The sequence below is a fragment of the Carlito syrichta genome, unplaced genomic scaffold (genome assembly GCF_000164805.1).
Source record: "Carlito syrichta isolate Samal-C Ts95f unplaced genomic scaffold, Tarsius_syrichta-2.0.1 Scaffold302988, whole genome shotgun sequence".
NCBI lineage: Eukaryota > Metazoa > Chordata > Mammalia > Primates > Tarsiidae > Carlito > Carlito syrichta.
In genome coordinates, this window is record NW_007247084.1 from 160,614 (window position 1) to 163,246 (window position 2,633).

Sequence of the window (2,633 nt, forward strand, 5' to 3'; positions counted from 1 at the left end):
TCATTGACCCAGGAGTTGTTTAGCATCATGCTGTTTAGTGTCCATGTCTTTGTGGGTTTTGGGGGGATCTTGTTGTTCTCAATGTTTATTTTTATTCCACTGTGGTCCTAAAAAGTGCATGGTAAAATTTCAGTCTTTTAAAATTTTCTTATGCTTGCTCTATGGTGAAGTATGTGGTTGATCTTAGAATACGTTCCATGCGGTGATGAGTAGAATGTGTATTCTGTTGTCTTTGGATGGAGTGTTCTGTACATATCAATTAAGTCCATTTGGTCTAGAGTCACATTGAGGTTCCAGATCTCATTGCTGATTTTTTGTCCTGATGATCTGTCTAGGATTGTGACTGGGGTATTAAAATCCCCAGTTATGATGGTGTTAGAGTCAATATCTTTCTTTTGTTTTCCTAAAGGTTGCTTTATGAATGTTGGCGCACCTATGTTGGGTACATATATGTTTAAGATAGATATTTCTTGTTGGTGGAGTGAACCTTTTATCATTATGTAGTGCCCCTCTGTATCTTTTTAAATTTTTGATATCTTATATGGTATTTTGTCTGAAATTAGGATCGTGACTCCTCCTTTCTTTTGTGTTCCATTAGCCTGAAAATTTGTTTCCCATCCTCTTACTTTGATTCTGTGTATGTCCTTTCTAGTGAGATGGGTCTCTTCAAGGCAGTATATTGTTGCCTGGTGATATTTTATCCATTTTGCCATTCTATGTCTTTTCAGTGGTGCATTTAGTCCATTCACATTCAGGCTAATTTTTGAAATGTGATTTCATCCCTATCATACAGTTTTATAGAGTTGTTGTTCTTCCACCTGTTTTTTTGGTCTTTCTTTTGATTTTGGGGTTTGTTCGTGTGTAGTTTATTCTTTTTCCTGTACTCTTGTGAAGAACATTGTTCTTTTTTCCTTTTCATCTGTGTTTAATATTTTCTTAAGCATTTCTTGTAGAGGTGGCCTGGTAGCAGCGCAAGGTATTAGGGATTTGATATCTGGGAAAGATTTTAATTCTCCCTCACTGATGAAGCTTAACTTGGCCGAGTAGGCTATTCTTGGTTGAAATTGTTTATCTTTTAGGACTTTGAAGATAGGGCTCCCAGCTCTCCTAGCTTGCAGGGTTTCTGTAGATAAATCTGCTGCTATTCTAATTGGTCTTCCATGGTAGGTGATCTGGCCTTTTTTTCTTGCTGCCTTTAGGATTTTTTTCTTTTATGCCTGCTTTGTTTAGGCAAATTATTATGTGTCTAGGAGTTGGTCTTCTCATTTGTTGTCTTGCAGGGGTTCTCTGAATCTCTTGTGTTTGAATTTTTGCATCATTGATTAGATAAGGGAAATTTTCTTGAATGATCTCATGGAAAGTTTGTTCCAGTGTGGTCTCTGTCTCTCTTTTTGCCTCAGGAAGGCCAATACTCTTAGGTTTGGTCTCTTGAGGTAATTTCTCATCTCTTGAAGGTTTTTTCTGTCTTTTTAAGAGTTTGGGTTAGTTCTATATTTTAGTCCTCAAGCTCTGAGATTCTTTCTTCTGCTTGGGTAATTCTGCTTTCCATGTTTACCAGTTAATTATTTATTTCATTCACAGTATTCTTTATTACTGTTATCTCAGATATCAGTTCCTTCCTAGTTTCTTCTTGTGTCTCCTCAATTCTTTATAATCTCTCCATTAATGTCTTAAAATCTAGGTTTATAGTTTGAGACCCTTCATTCTGGGGGCTCTTCATTGTTTGCATTCTGAAGTCAGTTTTCTCAGTGTATGTCCTCCCAGGGGTTTGGGAGAGACCCATACTCTTCTTTTGTTTTTTCTTCATTTGTGTAGATTTCTCTCTCTCCTCCTTTCCCTCCCCTTCTTTAATTTTGTTTTTGAGGGAAGGTAGGGTTGCTTTTGTTTCACTTGTGCAATATCCTGTTCTTCTTTATGAGGGTCTTCTGGCTTTGTTCACTTTTGAGGTTGGAGTGTGGGCTACAGGCTGTACTTTTTGCAGCTTTGAGGTTTAATTGAGGGGGAAGCTGTGGTTCAGAATGTATATACTGATTCTAGCATCCCCCAACAGGTGTATGAACACATTGGAGCCTATTTCCCACTGCCTTACAATCTGTCTGTGCAGCTGTATGTAGGCTTGGTCCCTAGATTAAATGGAGGTATAAAAGAGGAAGATAATGGAGGAAGGGAAGGTCAATAGGAAGGTAGAAAGAGAGAAGAGCAAGTGGGAAAACAGACATACATACCAATTAACAGGTGAGAAAGAGACATAAGGCCAGAGAGAAGTGAAAAAAAAAACACGTAAGAAAGATTCCCTGAAGAATACTGGTAGCTACACAGAGACAGAACAATAAAATCATGAAACAGTGTAAGTCAGAAAGCAAACAACAAAAGTGATCAAAACAAACAGTCAAAATGATAAAATCAAAAGTTAAAATAAGAGATCCGACTAAAGTCACTCCAGCTCTGCTCTCTAGCCTCTCCCCTTTGTTTTTTGTTGCAGGCAGTTAGATTTACTCACAGTTTGGGTTTGTTTTTTTTTCAGCCTGCTGTCTGGGAGGCTTGTGATGCTTAGTTGCTTTTGTCTGATTCAGTGTAGGAGTGGGGCTTTGTCTCCTGTTTAGCGACATTACCTTAGGAACTGAGGTGGGAGT